This window comes from Vidua macroura, chromosome 3 (genome assembly GCF_024509145.1).
Source record: "Vidua macroura isolate BioBank_ID:100142 chromosome 3, ASM2450914v1, whole genome shotgun sequence".
NCBI classification, from domain to species: Eukaryota; Metazoa; Chordata; class Aves; order Passeriformes; family Viduidae; genus Vidua; species Vidua macroura.
In genome coordinates this window covers 94,301,224-94,319,948 of record NC_071573.1, presented here as the reverse complement: position 1 = coordinate 94,319,948, position 18,725 = coordinate 94,301,224, and the positions used below count along the sequence as shown (strand labels likewise).

The 18,725-nt window shown below is 39.2% G+C and overlaps 1 protein-coding gene and 2 long non-coding RNA genes across 3 annotated transcripts in view; all 3 read left to right on the top strand.

The window, feature by feature from the left end:
* Positions 1-4,306: 4,306 nt before the first annotated feature.
* Positions 4,307-6,508, top strand: LOC128805743 (uncharacterized). Its single transcript, XR_008436545.1, has 3 exons — positions 4,307-4,693; positions 5,765-5,928; positions 6,267-6,508. It is a non-coding gene; the product is annotated as an uncharacterized LOC128805743 (long non-coding RNA).
* A 908-nt stretch (positions 6,509-7,416) lies between these two features.
* Positions 7,417-11,811, top strand: LOC128805744 (uncharacterized). The gene is made up of 3 exons (XR_008436546.1): positions 7,417-7,489; positions 10,418-10,450; positions 11,546-11,811. It is a non-coding gene; the product is annotated as an uncharacterized LOC128805744 (long non-coding RNA).
* Positions 11,812-17,087: 5,276 nt separating this feature from the next.
* MYOM2 (myomesin 2) overlaps positions 17,088-18,725 on the top strand; it is a 72,640-nt gene continuing 71,002 nt past the window's right edge. Inside the window, exon 1 of the mRNA XM_053973080.1 lies at positions 17,088-17,147. The gene's annotated coding sequence lies outside the window, so the exon portion shown is untranslated. The remainder of the gene's footprint in view (positions 17,148-18,725) is intronic.

Sequence of the window (18,725 nt, the reverse complement as noted above, 5' to 3'; positions counted from 1 at the left end):
TGGCCCAGGGCTGTGGCTGTCTCCAGCTCAGAGGTCAGGCTGTCTCTGAGGAGACCTTTGGAAAATGGTCTAATGCTTCCTTCATTCTGACCTCGGTCTCAGGCTTGGTGAGCCACTAGCAATAACAGCTACAAGGCTGGTGGGAGCAGTCTCACATCCAGACACTCTCCTGGCTCGTGGCTGTCCTCTCATCTGTTCCTCAAACTACATGGTATGGGCTGGGCCCTCCAGCCAGGGCTGATCTGCTGTCCTGCGCTTTCCCAATGTAAAAGGGAAGACAGAAGCATTTCCTAAGAACTCATAAACAGTGTAAATGCACCTTCATTGTGGCCTGAAAATCCTCCTTGGACCTGAGAAGCCTTTGCTAGCAATTCAGTATCCACATCTGTTGAATGTAAGCTAATATTTCATATACTATATATATGATATTTAATATGAAGTTTGATATTTATCATTATATTGCAGTGTAAAGTTTAAATAATTTGCAATATTGAAATCACTGAAACTTGCCTATTTGAAACTGGAGTTCGTGAGTCATAATATATTGCAGAAGTTAAATGAAGCTTTAAAATAAATTTAAGCATCTGAATGGACCAGTTGTCTAAAGACAAATACTGTATAATGGAAACCTTGCTTGTTATTTTGAATTTCTTAATCACCAAATGCTACATTCTGTGGTAAAAGGAAGGCAGTAGGCATTTCCTGATCAAAGCAGTTTCACTGATGGCCAACACAATGAAATGTGTTTGAAGAAAAGTCAGAGGTGTGGAGGAGACTTTCACCAACTTTCCTTCCCAAATGCAACTTTGGAGTTAATAAGGGCCTCCTCCTGCCCTGCTCTTGGCCACATCTCAGTCCCCCAAAGCCAATCTACAGTTTATCACATTCCTGAGCATCACTAGAAACACCCTGGCTCTGTTTTCTTTTCACCCTCCCTTTAGGTATTTATACACATACATAAAATCCCCTGACATTTCTGTTCTCCACGATAAGCAGCCAAGATTTCTCATCCTCTCCTTGCATATCAGTTGCTCTAATCCCTTAATCATCACCATGGTATGTCAGTGTAAACACTTATATATGCAAATTTTAATAATGCACATAATTCCAGATATGGTAAATTAAATACTAGTTGGTAGTCTTGTAAATGGTGGCCAGAATTATCAAGTCATGAAACTTCCTTGAATGTTTTAAAGAAACCGGATGTGATTCTGGATATTATTCATTTTAAACATCTTTTACAGGCAGCTGTATTTGGATAGCTGCTATTTCAATTATTTCCTGGAGGAAGTTATTGATCTTTGGTGTTGATCTTTAGCTATAGTGTATCTGTCTAGAAAGATATCATCATACTTGGTTCCTCTTCAGATCTCTGTCATACACAATGATTTATCTTTCCTTCTTACTTGGCTGCTGTTCTCTATTCTTTTCTTTCAACAGATTACATTCACCAAGCAAATGTTCATTAGCTTCTGGAATACAGATCAACTTTTTGACCATTTCCTCCTTAACATCCCTTGTGCGTATTTCATAAGTTTTGTCTTAACATAAGAGTGACTTTATTATACCGGGCCTAGAGGTACATTTGGTGTCCTTGCCCTGTCAACAGCAAATAGCAGGTTCCTAGGAAAGATTAAACCAGCAAAGCAAATGTATGTGTTGTGCTGCTGCCCAGAGCAGTATACATCCTCTGACCTTAACTTAGGTTAGGTGCTCTAGGGGAGGAATATAGCACCTCTGCAGCTGTGAATTCAGAAGGGCTGGATGTGGAGGGTTGTTTTCATGACCAGGATTAACCCATCAGTTTCCAAGTGCCTGTGAGTTCTATCAGCAGGAAGTTTGGCTGTAGAGAGACCCATCAGAAGACTAATGGATGTCATTATTAGTTATGTTGGTAAGTTATGTGTTACCCTGCTTGTCATGTGTCTGAGTGGTGAGAGATAGTGGCATTGTCTTCCTAGTCATTGTCTCATCTTCTGAGCTGGCACTAATGATGGGACATGTGGGAATCTCCCTTTTCTTTCTTATTGGGAATTATTAAGGGAGGTATGGGGAGGTGGGAGGAGGTGGAATAGCAAACAATAATAATGAATAAAGCACACAGCAAATCAGAAGTCAAACTGTTGAGACAACTTCTCTATATTACCTGAGGATTGAGTTTTAGTGGACTATTTCTCTGTGGTTGTCATGAGGCACAATTGTTTGCCAGGGTATGTGACACATGAGGAAATTCCTGTCATACTTCCATTTGAAAGGGAGTAACACTGCACATACATTCCTTTCTGCTATTAGACAGATTACATATAGTTGTCTGTTCTCTTTTCAGTGCTATATTTTTTTTTCCAGCTGAAAATGAAGGCAGTATTTCTGTTCCATATGTATCATATGTGAGTTTAAAGTGTGTTATTGATCAAAAGTGCACAGAAAACCAGCCATCATATTTTGTTGTCCATCTGAACTCACCAAGTCCAGAATAGAGCTCTTACATTCTCTTACACAGGCCTCTATTTACTGGCTTCTTTCATGATTCCTGCAAAGACACGATCTTCCAAGCTGTCCAGCAGTGTCTTCACCAGCAGCTATCACAATCAGCTTTATACTCTTTACGTCTTTATACTAATTCTACCTAGGATTAAGCAGGAAATAAAACATCTACAAGGGATATTTGTCCTTTTATAGACACAAAGCTAAAGCTCAAGTGAAAACTTTTATATTACATTTTAGGAATCCAATGCAGATTGCTTAATTATAATTTCCCAGAAAACTTCTGAAAAGATCATAATCCTAAGGTGTCCTTTTGGTAAGGTTCCTTTTCCTACACACTTCCTCTTTCTGGAATATTATTTTTTTTGTAACAGAATCACAGAATCAGAGAATGGGTCATGTGGAAGGGACCACAGTAGATCCTGTGGTCCAACCTCCCTGCTCAAGCAGGGCCATCCTAGAGCACATGGCACAGGATTGTGCCCAAATGGTTCTTGAATATCTCCAGTGAAGAAGACTCCACAACCTCTCTGGGCAGTCTGTTCCAGTGCTCAGTCACCTGCACAATTAAGGAGTTCATCCTATGTTCATGTGGAACTTCCTGTGCATCAGTTTCTGCCTCTTGTCCTATTGCTGGGCACCACTGACCAGAGCCTGGAAACATCCTCTGACACCCTCCCTTCAGATACCTGTAGCTATCTCAGTCATCTCTTCTCAGGGCTGAACAGGCCCAGCTCCCTCACCCTTTCCTTGTACAAGATGTTCCAGACACTTAATCATTTTCATAGCCCTCTGCTGGACCTGCTCCAGGGCCTGCATGGTTCTCTTGTCCTGAGAACTGGACACAGCACTCCAGACATGGCCTCACAGGGGCACAGGGGAAAGATCACCTCCTGTGACCTGCTGGCAATGCTCTTCCTAATACACCCCAGGATATTATTGGCCTTCTTGGCCAGAAAGACTCACTGCTGGCAAGTTCATACTGCTTCTCTGATATGAATTACTGCATGGAAGGTAATGATAGATAAATTTCAACTCTAGAAAAAACAGCACAATTCTTTTACACTAAATACAATAAAAAGTTGGAGAAAGACACAAAGGGACAGTACTGGCAAGGTATCACTGCAAACTATTTCTTCCACTGCTAGTGTATACCATGAACTGTGTCTGTCTCTCATCTCCAGGTGACTGTCCACTATTATGTCACACATAGTTCCAATTTCCTTGTTACTTCATTGCCTGTTTGCAATATCTTCAAAGAATCATTCTCCTTTTTCGTACATCTGGAAAATTTCAATTATATAAACATCTAAACCCCAAACTTGTTTTAGTTATTTGGTTTTTTGCTACCATGTTCACAGAAGTCCTGACTTCTTTGTGCTAGTAGGCTGCAATGACAGAATACAGTCCAAAACCAGTATTCTGTCTAGCAATTGCAATGAAATAGCAGTGGGAACGTGAAATTTGAGGGTTAGTATGTGAGCACCTTCAGAGGAAGAAAATACTGTGTTTTTTGAATCTGAGAAGCCAGCAAAAGACTACTGTGTGCAAGGTAATGCTAAGCAAATTAAAATTTTAGAAAAAAAAAGGCACATTTTTCTACATATGGTAAACATAATTAAGAGTTGGAGAAAAGCGTGAGCAATAAGTAAGGATTAATTCCTGGATACATCCAAATTAACACCTATTTCCTTTTATAGTACAAGTACTTCAGCCAGCTGATGTTTTAACCATATGTTTTATCAATCCGTGGTGTCACTGCACGAAAGTAGCCAACACAACTGAATAGACTCTGAGGTATAAATAAGACAGTGATGACTATGACACTCTGGCCTCAAACTATATGTTTCCAGTCAAGAGTTCCTATGCACTGGAAATTTCAGGCAGCTTATTTGAGTTCCTTTGTCAGGTAAAGAAGAATGATCTATCACGTACGGAACTCATTGGGGTTCTAGGCAACCTCAATGGTTTCTGTGATGTTGTGATGTTGCTGTTGTTGTCCTGTCATAAATACCCAGACATCTTGACGACTACACTCAGCTCAAGATTTTATCGTCTCCTGTGCTGCTGCAGTATTTGTGTCACTTGGGAAACACTGCCAGTGGATGGGATTGGGTACAAGTGTAATCAGAAAGGCCACCGAGGCAGGGAAGGAGGACAGCTGTCCTAAGCATTCAGAGCTTTACATTCTGTGCCGTTCTGATATGACGTAAGCCTCAAGATATTTATTAAGCTGGATGAAAGCCTGCTTTGGTCTTGCAGCTCTCTGAATCTGCCTACCATTTTTTTAGGATATGTTACAGTAGATACCAGATGCTGGTGGTATCTAATGCTGCCTAATTGCAGTAGAAAATCAGAGTAAAAGAGACAGGTAGTGCAAAAATTTTACTGCCATCTCAAGCTATCTGTGTATCTGGAGCACATAGCTATCTCAGATTAAAGTTAAGAATAATAGAAAAATTGTTTTATTCAGATAGCAGTGAGGTAGAATTCAAAATATATGTACTTATATCTGCAAGCTCTTCAATCAGTGATGTAAATATTACCTTGTGATTAAAATACAGTTGCAGAGGAATACTCAGCAGGTCATTATGTGAAACAAGACCTAGTCTGGATGAATGATGAAAAAAAGAGAACAAATTAAGAATAACTTTTCTAAGTTTTGTTTTAATGTGAACAGTGTTTGTGTGGCGAATCCTACAGTTTTTATTTGGGTAAAAGCACCCTTTGAAATGAAATGAGTCCTTGTGTCAAATGAGTCAAGGACACTAGTGGATGACTGATTTAGTGACAACTGATTGGCAAAGAGTGCGAAGATTAAATAATCAGTGAAATGGCATGGACAAAGAGTTTAGCAAAACCTCCCCATTAGGAATACTCACACTGTACAGGAGGAGCAGTAGCAGCAATGGAGAGAACTGGTGACCTCCAAAGGTAGCTTGACCTGAAGCACCATTATATGCACCATGGACAGAAACAGTAGTTGCAGGGATGGAATAATCAAGTAGATCTCTTCAGTATGAAGACATAATGAAGTCCTGCTTTGTTTTTTATGGACTATGGCATTGCTCTTGAAGACCTGGAGAAGCAACTACTGAGCAGTTGGAGAAGAATCAGTGTGGTTCATTAACGCTCCTGCTAAACAGTGGTTTCTTTCTTGGTTCTTACTAAAAATATGAAAATCTATCAAAACAGTGTAAATTTGGAGTCTGCCTGAGACTATCAGTCTTAGCACACTTGTTATATCTACCTATGGTAAACTCATTTTTTTTGCTTTTAGCAACTACAGAATCAAAGATATCCAGCAATAGTGAGGAAGAGGAATTAAGGGAGCCAGCTGATATAGCTGCTTAAGAAAATTGTTCCTGATCTGCCTTTGCAATAGTTCTTGCCCATTTACAGTGAAATCTTGTCAGATCTCCATTCCTTGGAGCTGTTGTGGGTGTAAGTAATTTAGTTATTAATTAAAAACATATAATTTTTATAGTGAGAGTTACCTGCTTCCAGGAATACAGTAAAAGTTCATTATTCTAAAGTACAGTAATGATAATATATGTCAGGCAGTATATTGTGTGGCATGGGATATCACATGACAACTATGTGCTTTTAGTGACATGAACTGTTGGATATGCCATAAAAAGTTCATTGACCTTGAACAGAAGGATATGACTGAACTTGATACCATTCGAGGTTTTTATGTCAGCTCTCAAGTTGGACTCACAACGCAGGCACAGTCATGTGATCTGTATGTATTCCTTTTCTTCTCCTTTTCCCGTGTGAAGCAGGAGCAGATAATTTCCACATTATTTGTGTGAGGATATATGGAGCGTGAGAAGATTTTACCTGGAGATGTTGAGATGGGGTAAGCGAAGATCCTGAGTGCTGGACCAGAGGTGTGAGAATTGGTAGACCTGCATAAAATGATGAAGAAATGTTTAGGGGAAGAAGTCAGAGGAACAAAGATAGTATCACCCAGAAAAGGCTGTGAAAGGGGCTGATTGCATATAAAATGCGCCTATCTGAATGAGCACTGTGCCTGATCACCACAGTCTGTCCTGTCTTCATTCAAACTTTTCTTAACTCTCTCACTCTTCATCCATGTGTGTGAGTACTGCATGGACTGGCTGCCAATTACTGGGGGGACTGTCTGCCAGCTATTGGTGTCAGCCTGGGGGGTTTAGGTGCCCTTATACTCTACATATAGCTATCTGGGGGCACCCATGGTTGTGGGGTGCCTGCAACATCAGCCATCATGAGAGTGTGCATCTGTTTGCAGCAAGCACTGACAGACAGAGAGTAGGCAACCAGACAGCAAATGTGTGGGTGCTTGTGAACCTGGAGGGTGTCATGCCTGTGCCTTCACCAGTGACCTTTAACTTCTGCCAGCCCAAGAGGAGAAGGAGACAGAATCAGAGGCAGTTCCAGTCAGAGACACAAACTCAAACACAGAGGTTATGAACATTAGAAAACTGTTTTTTGGTTTCTGTTTTTTCCCTACTGTGAGAGCACCCAAGAGCTGGCCCTGGTTGCCCAGAGAGGTTTTGTATTCTTGTCATGGTCTAACCCCAGCCAGCAGCCAAACCCCACACAGCTGCTTGCTCACTCCCACCAGCAGGGTCAGGGAGAGAATTGGAAGGGTAAACATACTTCTGGGTTGAGATAAAGACACTTTACCGGGAAAAGCAAAAGCTGCACACACAAGCACAGCAAACCAAGGAATTTACTGCTTCCCAAGGGCAGGCAGCTGTTCAGCCATCTCCAGGACAGCAGGGCCTCATCACACACAGCAGTTACTTGGTAAGACAAGAATCATTACTCCAAATGTCCCCTCCTTCTCCCTTCTTCCCTCCATTGTATATACTGAGCATGATGCCATACAGTCTGGAATATCCCTTTGGTCAATTTGGGTCACCTGTCCTGGCCGTGTCTCCTCCCAACCTCTCATGCACCCCCAGCTCCCTCATCAGCATGACAGCATGAAAAGCAGAAAAGGCCTTGGCTCTGTGTAAGCCCTGCTCAGCAATAACAAAAACATTTATTATCAACCCTATGTTCAGAAAAAATCCAAATCACAGCTCTATATCAGCCACTGGGAAGAAAAATAATTCTACCACAGCCAAAACCACCACAAGTCTTCATCTATGGAAATATTCAAAATCTGGATGTGGTCTTGGACAACCAGCTCCAAGTAGCCTTGTTGGAGAAATGGGCTGGATGAGATGACCTTCAGAGGTCCCTTCCAACCTCAAACATTCTCTGATTCTGTGCCTCAGTTGTCTGTGCTTGTCTGATATGAATCCTGTATGTAAATGCTGTTACGAGAAGTAACCCCACAGCTGCCAGCTACTGAAGCTTGAGGACATTAAAACAGGCTTTGAATGGTGCTGCTTAATGGTGGATTTTGGAGGGCAGCTGCCTTGCCTTCATTTCCAAGTATGGTGAAACCTCTGGACCAGACCACTGCAGTGTTAGTCCCTTCTCTGTCTTCTTACAGCCCGTGGTTCTCTCTTGATTTAATGTGCTGCTGATGATACTGGGGTTAGTTGATAAAGGTAACTGTTGCAGCAGCAGGTACCTGCCAAGTGTGTTGTGTGAAACTGGAATAAATATACCAGGCTAAGACAGACATCTTTATAGTCCTTGTCTTTGTACAGGTGTCATTGTAAAGGTAAATGAAGAGATGCCACTGAGCAGATATTAAATCAAGAAGGATATGAATCTGAGCTTTCCTGAGTCAATAAAACCTTAGCACTGACTCTGATGGGCTTTAAAGTGGCTTCTTGGACAGCAGGGGGACACATTATTGTTTAGGTATCTTAAAAAATAATTGATTTGCTGTAACTCAGTGAATTGTAGCTCTGTGCTGTGTTTGTCTTAGATAGAAATGAAGATACTTACTAAGAGATTAATTTTGCCTTATGTTGCAGGGAAAAATCACCAACATTTTGTATGCTCAGGTATTTTAGTGTTTGTTCAAAGACTTATGCAAAAATTGTTTTATATTCTGGATTCAGTTCAGTCTAGCTCAGAAGAATTGCTGATTGAAAATCCTTGTCTGGCTCTTTAAAACATCTTGCATCTAATGCAGGGGTTTTGTTGTTATTTTGTTTTCCTTCAGCTGCCATTGTCCTCTCTCCTGGGAGTTGTACACCCTTCCCTTAGTTGGAAGTATATTTTCCTCCTCCTCCAAATTAGTGGACTCTTTGGTCTCATCTCCACACAGCATAGTCTAATTTCTGAGAAGGGTAGTTAAAGGTTTTGACAATTTTCAGCTGTATGAAGCCAGCCTTAAAATACTTGCAAGTTGGGCATTGAAAAAGAAAATCAGGAAGTTCTAGTAGAATAAGGGAAATGCACCAAGAGAAACAAGAAAATAAGCAGAAAAGAAAAGAGGAGGTAGAGAGATAAGTGCTTAGGTTTCTTAGAAGTCAGTATGGATTTGTTCTCTCCCCACTTAAAAGAAGCAGTAAGGTGTATTTCCCTTGGGAATTTGTGCTCCACTGCATATTTACATTGCTGTCAGCAGTCAAGTGCATCTGTTACTGCTCTCTTGCTACCTCATCTTCATGAGCAGGTACAGTTCCTCCAAAACTGTTTTGAGTTCAGTCTTTCAGGTGGTGGTATTCTCCTCTGAATGAGACACATTCTATTGGGTTTGTGTGTGGAGCCCATAAGTCATAATCCTGAATTTCTGACCAAAGGCACCAACAGAGGAAAGAACATGATTTATTTTTTATGTGGTTGACTTTGCATGCACTGTTTTGTCTTTCATTTGTAATACCAAGGGAGATGCTGGGACTTGGGTAACTGTGAAGAGAGACTGCTCTAAGATCACCAGTGCACAGTATCCATTGTTCTAGCATGGCTTTAGAAACCTCACCACAGGGCTGAGTGAATAATAGGACTGCTGCAGAGATGAGGAACCTCATTGCTAGTTACCTATCTTTTAATTTATATGAAGCTATGAATATGCAACAAGCATTTGAAGAAATCAGTAGTTAACATATTAACAAACCTGGGCTTCAGAAGCTGCCATACGAAGATGCATTAGGCTTTCTTGGAACTGGAGAAAGATAAAAGCACAAGGCCACTATTAAGACACCCTTTTAGGCTAAAAACATACCTCTTTTAACACTGTTCCATTTAATTTCATTACTGTTTTGGTGCTTAATCCAATGGCTAAAATGCTAACACCTCTTTTTCCTGAGCTCCATTTCAGTTCTTCCCTTTGCTGGAGTAGTTGAGACTTAGGCCTGTATCAGTTAAGCAACCCACATCAAGGGACTGGCAGAAGATAAAGAAGTAATTCTAAAATTCCAAATTCACAGAAGGATTTTAGCACATGCTAAGTTTACAATGCTTGAGTAATCCTTTTGATACCCTGTTAAATCTCTGCTTTAGAAAAGTTCTTAGGGAAGATCTGTTTGGGAAGTAGAAGGATCAGAAGGCACCTTCTGTTTTAGGGGGGAAGTAGGAATATATAATTTCATATTATTATTATAATAATATCATAGAAAATTATTTCATAGTTTAAATGCTGGATAATTTTTTGTGCTCTGCTGCCTAAATTTCACTAGCAGTGAATAACACAATATTGCAGTTTCCCCTTCTATCTTATTTTGTATTGTGTATGAAGAGAAGAATTTATTTATTGTCTTTCCTGGACACAGCCTGGGACTGGCCCTCCTGCATAGCTTGTTCTTGCCTTTGGCATTTCCCCCACAGTCCTTAGGATGCGCTTCCATATTTTTGTCATCCAGCCACACCCTGAAGAAAACTTAAAATAGAAGAGTGCTCAAGTGTAAAGGCAGACAGAGTAGGCTGTAAATGCCTCCATTTCTGTAGAGATAATAAATATAGAATGAGAAATGAAAAGCAGAGCGTAGTGAGAACTTTAACGTTTCCCTGAAAAATGACCTTTTACCTCCCACAGGAAAATTCAATAGGAGAGAAGAGATGGAGCTGGGTAAGTAAAGTGGGTTTGCTCTGGATTATTACATGCTAATTACTTTGACAGCTGCTTCTGAAGCAACATCTACATTCAGGGCATATGCAGTCATTCCACTCTGTCTGTCTCTGTAGATCTAATTCTGTCAGACTGAGTTATAATTCAAGATCAATGGGAGAAAGGGAGAAGTCTGTTTCAAGCAAATAGTAGCCCTAGATGATAAAAAAGTAAGAAAGATCCTCACCAGAGCTATTTAGGAAACTTGGATGAACACTGCAGATGGGATAAGAATCAGTGATTTAAAGGCTTTTCCACCTCTTGCTCTGGTTCCCTACATGTATATATAAGAAGAATATATGACTTAAAAATAATATTGTTTGTGCATCCAGTGTCACATACCAGGCAGTGGAAGAGATTGTCATTTAGTCACTTTGACAATGACTGGATTTCTGTATAAGTAAATTGAAAATAGAACTTTTTATTTTCAAACAATTTTAAGATCAATGAATACTGTTTGTATGTTGCTGACTCACTGATTATTTGAGTCATTGTGGGCTAAGTCATGAGGTGTGATTAGGTCTGCCATATAGCCAGGTTTTCCCAGGCATGTTGTCCTATTTCCAGACAGAATAAGAGGAAGGTGATTAATTATTCATGCCTTTCACAAATCCTTGTGAGACGTCCCAGTCTTCCTTCCCTTCCCCCATATGGATGCAATCCCTGTGCAGCTGTCTACCACCAGAATGGGGCAGAGTGACTGATCCCAAGTCTACCAGCTCTGCAGAGCCAGTGCTACTACCCCCTGCCATCTGGACATGTCAGAGCACCACAGTGATGCCTTGTAGCTTCTGGACAGAAACCTTAGAGCCTTACAGGCAGAAAGCATCCATTTTAGTTGGTAATAATCGGGAGCCATCAAGGACCACCAAGGTCTCACAGAGCTGGCTGCTTTGGCTGTATTTTTTCCTCTGCATTCTTATGTCTCTATGCATATTAAATTCTTCCCACTTTACCTACAAGACATAGAAAAATCTCTCTCAGATTGACTGGTGGTGTAATAGAGATGGAAATAATAGGGGTTTTATACAGTTGGTATGCCTTCATATGTTGCAGACATTCTCACATCCAGAGAGCTCTTAAAGAAGCAATAGAGACGCTCATTTTACAGCCCGAAGCACCAAGGGGATCTCATGTCTCTATTAATAATATTCTCAATCTTATGTCTCCTCGCTGGTCTTCTAAGTTACTGATTATTTTAAAACTTCAAACCTTTCTAAATAAAAAATTTAAACTGTTTTCAGGCATTCAATTGCTTCCCATGTGCTTGGTGTTGCTGAGGAAAGAAACTCCACTTTTAACATAAGCAACTGCTTTTTTAAGGAATGAGGTTTGTCTTTTATTAAAATTCAGTATTAAACTCCACATAGGCTGATGCTTTTCTTTTGCCTTTATATCACTCCCTTATTGCATATTAGGCTGACCCCAGTTTTGGGAGAATCACTTGGTTAGTTCTAAATATAGCCCTGCATCTGCCCTTAAATAGGAGTGAAGGGGCAGTAGCCTTTAGAGAGGAGAATTATTTGTTTTCCTTGGGCAGTGTTTGCTAAGCTGGGAAAGGCTGGTCTTCCTCTCTGCTTTACAGTTTTTCTATATCCCTAGGTAAGTCAATTTTCTATCCATGTATTTCTTGCACAGAACAAATGAGAGTACTTGTAGAAGGAGGTTGGGTGCTTTCCTGTAAAAAAAAAATTACTTTCCTCAGGGAAAACAAGCGATAAGTAGGACACAAATTGATTCATGAAAAGCAAAATAAAAAAAATGAAGTAAGATTGTTTTGTTCTGTCCATAGTCACCTTGATTTTATTGTGTATTACATTCCCTCTGTTTCTTTCCGCATATAAAGAAGTACATTGCAGAAATCCGTAGCTCTATTCATATATATGCTTTTCCAATTGCACAAATATTGGCAATGCCCTTTCTTGTGTGCTTATACTGTATGATTTTTTCTGAAGTCTGGGTGTAAATAATTAAGCATAAAATCCCGTAATAGCTGGCAAAACTATTTGGCCTGCTGAAGAATGGGATGTAGGTAGGCAAAAAAAAAAAAAAAAAAAAAAAATCTACTTTTATTTCGTGTCTGCCATGCTTTCATGTACATGTTTCCAGAAGATGTGTTTCTGGTTCTGTATTGCTCTAAACTAAATGATGTGTTCTGGGCCACATGAAAATTCCAGCTAAATACCACTGATAGAGTCTTAGGAAATTAAGTTCATGCTCTTGAAATTATGCCTGTGTGTTGATAATGCCTATGAGGCAATAAAAGTACCATAATGAATGTTGGGATATGATTTTTATCATCTCATCATGTCCAATGTTCTTAGCTGTCCAGTTGAAGGTATATAATACACTTGCCAAGTGAAGGGAAGTCTTCAAACTTTATCAGAACGTGTTTGAACTCTTTACATTTGGAATGTTAGGGTGGCAAGGATCCAAGTCAATGTGGACAAATTTAGCCTCATTTAATTGCCAGTCTTGCATGATCATGAATTCACAAGGTAACATCCACATTAATACCCTATCTGGGATATATACTGTGCAGTTTCTATTAGAGATATGGAAAGAAATTCAGTTTGGAAGCTTCTACTCCTTTCCTTCATGAAAGTCACAGAAAATGCAAAATTACATTATTTTATAGACTCACTAAAATACAGGATCTGGTGCTTCCCTTCACAACAATTACCTTGCTGGAGGGAAGGGTACCCATGACTCTGCCTGCTGCTCACCTCCACAGAGAAAAGGTCCCTATCAAGGGTTGTGGATAATGACCACCCATTACATATTTCAAATTACCTCCACACTAACTGTCCTGGCTAGAATGTGAAGCAAGCCACTCAGGGACTATTACAAAGTCAAGGTGTTCAATCTGCCTAATTATAGACGTGCTATAGCTAAATAATTGCACTAAACTGCTGAATCTACCTGTATGTCATTGAAAACAGTATCATTTGATGATGGGAAATGTTGAAAGTCTACTCATTCAAAACATGAAATTAGTAAAAATGATAGACATCTGTGATAGCTGATACTGTCAGCTGCTTGAAAATGTTGCTTTGTTGGGTATTCAGATAAGTAGAAATGGAGGAGAGAACTCTTTTTTTTTTTTATTATTATGTTTAATAACAAAAGTAATGCATGCATTTCAGGGCATTATTTGAATCTGTTTAAAACCAGTTGGTGAATTGAGGAAAATACTATTTCCATGAAAAGGCAGTGAGATCAGTAAAACATAAGACCAAATATGATGTAGCTAAAGAAATCAAAAAGAAAAACACCTTGAACACAAACAGCTTGAACACAAACACCTTGAACACAAAAAGTGTTCAAGCTCATTGAGTGATGTCTGGAATTAAGCAGAGTAAGCAAGTGAGAATTCCGTATGATTTTTTAAAAATTATGTTTATTTTTGTTCTATTGTTGAAAAAGCTAAATCTGAATTCTTATGCAGACTGAACAAGATCTTCAAAGGAAGAAGAAACATCTTAAAATTACAGTATATTTGAGTAGGTTTTTTCATTCACAAAACATAATTTTCTGTGGAAGATCTAAATATACACATGTGTACAGAGAAAAAAGACTGGAGAGACATACAAATTTTGTCAAATCAGTTTTATATCAAGTTAGTTTCTTATCAAAATGGAGATGAATTAACCAGATCCTCTACCAACTATTCTGTTTAAAGTGTCTAGAGCTGCATAATGGCTCATGATGGTTTTACAAGATTTCCACCAAATTCAGTTTATGGGAGAAAATGATAATATGTTATTAAGTCTACAATCTCTAGAGCATGGATATAACCATCTGGAAAGGATCACATATTTTTTGAGACAATATGGTAATTTTTTATACTGGTCATTAGGAACAATTAATAGAAGGTGTTTTTTTTTTTTTTTTCTATCTTTCATTATAGTATGTAGGTGATATGGATTTAAATATATTTTATCAGTTAAATATCAAGGGCTTTTATGCACCATAAAAGTATAAGTTGGCAGCTTCCTGAAAACATTTAACTTTGAACAATGGGGAGAACATCTAGCAGAACAAGAGACAGATACAGAAAAAAATGTCGAAGTCATGGGAAAAAAAGGACAAGCCCTCAAATCAGTGCAAAGCGTCAAAGAAATTTCTGACTACGTGAGGACAGGCGAGAACTTGTGAATAATTTTTGGCACTTCAGCAGATGGCCAGGAACAGAGTTGAGCACAGAAGTGCATGTTGCATGGTATAGCACTGGCAGGTCAGGCTGAGAAAATACATGCTGTACAGTGCATTGCTTGTGACACGAGCCTTCTGAACCCGGGAATGCAAGTTGTCTATCTATGGTGAGTGCAGCCATGTTCTTCTTACCATGGCATTTGTCAAGCTATCCATCAATTTAGTTGGTTGTATGCCTGCTCTCTGAGGCAGTGTAAATGATCATGCTACAATTTACTGCTTGTCCTTTAAATCTTAAATTAACTCACTTATCAGACAAACATTGTTTATATCAGACCCTTGGCTTCTCTGCTCAAGAATGTGGCCCCTTGTCACGTGGTCCTAGATTATGGCTTTCTATTCAGATCAGTATTACTGTGTCACAAAACTATGCATACATATCCTGACCTGGGAGCTCAGCCTTTCACTCACAGTCAAGTAAAAGGCTTGTTATATACATGCTACAAAGCATGAAGAAATGTATGTTTATGTAAACTGACTTGAATAGTCTAATTCACCTGTGGTTGATGTCATTAATCCTTAAGGATATTTTGGCTGAGGTAATATTTTTCTTTGTGTTTAATAATCTTCTGAGTGGTTTATACAGCACATAGATTAGTGCACTTTAGGTCCTTTGATGTCCCCAGCATTTACAGTCATAGAAACAAATGGGAATAATAATAATATAAAGAAAGGAGTACAATGATGCTACATTGCACTAACAGTGTAAAGGTCAGATGAGACACCAAATGTTTTAGGATCATCTTTTTCCTGTAATTCTAGGTCTTTTTCTTGAAATCCATGGTTGTTAATAGGATGTGCATGGATGTAACTCAAGGATTGTTTATGACATGCAGGCCATATATTTCAGCAATGCCTCCAAAATTCTTGCAGTAGAACTTGGTAAATAAGACTTGAGATTTGCTTTTTAATTTGTTATAATCATTCAGATAATTAATTTGTCTTTCTCTAGACTTTTACTTTTTTGTTGTTGTTGTTATTGGGCTCTCAATTTTCCACTGGATTTTTTTCCCCCAATTTCTCTGCCAGACCACTTCATTCATCTCACTTTTAGTGAGAGTCAGTTCTACCAATTCATTTGCCAATATATCTAGGTCTCCAGACACTGCCATTAATAAAATTTTGGTTCATCTAAACCAATAAATTCACTGGGATTAAGCTGTCATCAGCATATCATGTTCTCTGTCTTAGTGGTAGCTTGTCTAAATATTAGAATAAATTTCAAAAATCTCATATAAATGTGTATCAGTGGAAAACAGGTAAAACAGTCAACATACTGTTCCTAGGAATACAGTAGAAACTTCTTTTATCAGGAGCTCAATACCCTATATGCTGTTTTGACAGTGTGTCTTGGATTTTGCTTTTCTGATACTTGTCTTTGCAGCACTATTAAGTATTAAATACATACTCTGCAAATGTTGTAATTAACTGATGATTATTATTACATTTGGAATTGTTGCCAGGCAGCTCCCCTCTGTGTTAACAGAAGGCAAAGTGAGTCTGGCTGCTAAAAAACTCTTTTTATTGCTTGTATGAAGGACATGAGTGGATGGCTACCCTTGTTTATATACTGAAGGTGTTTGGATAAACGTGAAAAATATATGAACCAAAATCTGAGGACTCCTGGGTGCTGAAAAATAGAAAAAAATACACTAATTAAAATGTAAGTTTTACATTTAGTGAAAAAGGTTGGACTGTAAATGACAGTCGTGTTTTCTCCTCTCTCATAAATGAAAATAACTTAGACTGATCTATCCAGATAAATGGGCATTACTCTGCAATCCTTATAAAGTGGATCTCAGTGTGAATTATATATGTAGCAACATTTACATTGCATGTTGATAAATTCACAGAACTATTTAACTTGGTCACATGTGAACATGAGTAGTGCTTTATAGTGGAGTGAGCTAATCTGTGTTTGTCTTTTGAACATTCATTTAGGCAAAAAGGCTAATTAAAAATAGAAAAAAGGGAAAATCATACCATTAATTGTCCAGTTAACATATAAACTAATGTGGAATCCAGTGTCATATACACAATAGTCACACAGTTAGACAGCAGGAAGAAAACCAGTGTTCAATGTCTGCAGATGTAGAGTCACATGATGTACAGATATCAAAACTAGGAGAAGCCAAGGCTGCTTGTGGGTCTGTGCAACTCTGCTCGTGTAACCAAGACATTGTGTCATATGATGGGTTAATAGGTGAGGGGTCCATGTCAGCTCAGCATTTGAATGAGGTCATCTTTGTGAGGTGCTGAAATAACTTGGGTCATGCTAAGTTTCTTATTTCTCTATAAATGTGGTGATATATTTCTTTAATGCCCCATAGTAATGTTGTAAACCTGATTAATTTTTGTTTTGCAGTGTCTTGTGCTTTGCCTAAAGCTCTCATTACTGAACCTGTGACTTGTCATTCTCATATCTTGAAAAAGAGCTGAAAAGGTAACTCTAAGTTATGCAGAAGCTGCAGCTATGAGGTGATAAATTGCAAAAGTCTCTTTAGATCTCTGAACATTTTAAAATAAGATGTGAGTTCTATTAAATATACCTACTGTTTGTTCCTTACTTTTTCTTGGAAAAGTAAAAGTAGCTGATATAAGAACAGCATAATTTGGGAGCATCTGACTCTGCCTTTGACTATCTGCAAGTAATAATCAGACACAGTTACAGTTTTTTACTCTACTTAACCAATGAATACCTTTTACCTTTTTGTGACAAATACTATATGCTGGAACTATGGTATATATTAACTGTCATTTTAACTTGTTAAATGTTTTATCTAAATGAGCTTATAAGATTTCTTTTCAAATCCCTTTGAGCTTTCGTCTGATATATATCATGAAGCTGCTTATTTATGTGACTTTTTGTTATAAATTAGGACTTCTGGTGTTGGTCTGAGGCAGGTTCTTCTTGCATGGTCTACATCCAGGCAGGGCCAGGCTGTGGGGAGCTGGAGATTGGTTCTGCTGTCATTTCTGGGGCAGAAACTGATGGCCCTGGGGACTGACATAGGATCCTGGGCTGTGGGCAGGGTAGGAGGAACTCTGGAGGAGGCTGGGCTGGGATAGTCAGATCCATTGCTGTCCTCAGGACCCTGACACACACTTAATGTGTTCCCTGGGTGAGCTGGTGCTGCTTCACTCGCCATGGTGCCCTGAGGGGGATCCCAGGCCATGCCTCAGCCTGTGCCCTGGGTGCTGGCATGGGGCTGGCAGCCTGCACCCTACAGGGAGCATAACAACAGGGACACTCCCCTCAGCTTTTAGTAGGGTATTGGATGTTACTGCAGTAATTTACCTGAATAAATCTTCATCTGCTTTATAGAGTTATACTGGAAGCTTGCTTCTGTTTTCACTGAAGTGTAGGTGCCTTGTGGGGGAGGTTTTGGCTGTTCAGTTGGGATCCCTCCACAGTGTTTGGGACTAACGGCCCAGGAGTAGAGAACCCCATACCCCACTGAGACTGCAGTTACACAAGCTGGCACCTACTCACAAGATGGCTTGTGATATTTCCCACTTTTGCAAGAAGTTGTCATCACATTTCTAATGAGCACAAAGGGATGTAGGCACCTCCATGTTCTTTTAATTATGTGGTTGGTAATCTGCTTAACTCTAACTCAGTGGGAAATGTGCTCTTGTTCCCCACACTGCTTCTAGGAATATTGAATCAAATATCCAAATATTGATCAAAAACTGTGCCATGCTTTGGAGAAAGTCCACAAGAAGGAAACCAGAATGATTTATAGTGCAGAAAAAATAACCCACGAGGGAAGATTGCATGGGCCAGCTTTGATGGGTTTAAACAAGAGAGCAGGAAAGAAAAGTAAAGAAAATCTTCAACAGGCTACTACAAAAGTGAGCGAATACTGTCTATTTGTTGTCATGGCGAATTGAACAAAACATAGTGAGCATAAATTGCCAAAGTGGAAAAAGTGAAAGGTTTGAAGAGCAGGGAGCTGAAATGTCTAACAGTGGCCAAAAACCTGTCAAATTTCCATCCCTGGGAATTTCTCTGGAGGCG